Raw genomic sequence first — 389 nt, 5'->3', positions numbered from 1 at the left:
ATATATATATATATATATATATATATATATATATATATATATATATACATATATGTAGTGTATTAGACACTATTTCATATGACTCTATCAATTTCTTAGGTATCTCTGAGGTGTCACAATAAATAGTTCTATGTTGACTTTTCATACACGGTATTACGCACATACACACAAACATGCACACACATACACATGCACACTCATACACACTCACAAACACGCACGCACGCACACGCACACATATATAGGGAACAAATTATGTAAAATTGCGTTTTTCATAATTTCTGATATACATTATCTATCTATCTATCTATCTATCTATCTATCTATCTATCTTTCTCTCTCTCCCGCTTTCTCTCTCTATCTCTATCTCTCTCTCTCTCTTTCTAGCT

Source organism: Octopus bimaculoides, chromosome 3 (genome assembly GCF_001194135.2).
Source record: "Octopus bimaculoides isolate UCB-OBI-ISO-001 chromosome 3, ASM119413v2, whole genome shotgun sequence".
Lineage (NCBI taxonomy): Eukaryota > Metazoa > Mollusca > Cephalopoda > Octopoda > Octopodidae > Octopus > Octopus bimaculoides.
This window is presented reverse-complemented; position numbering follows the sequence as displayed.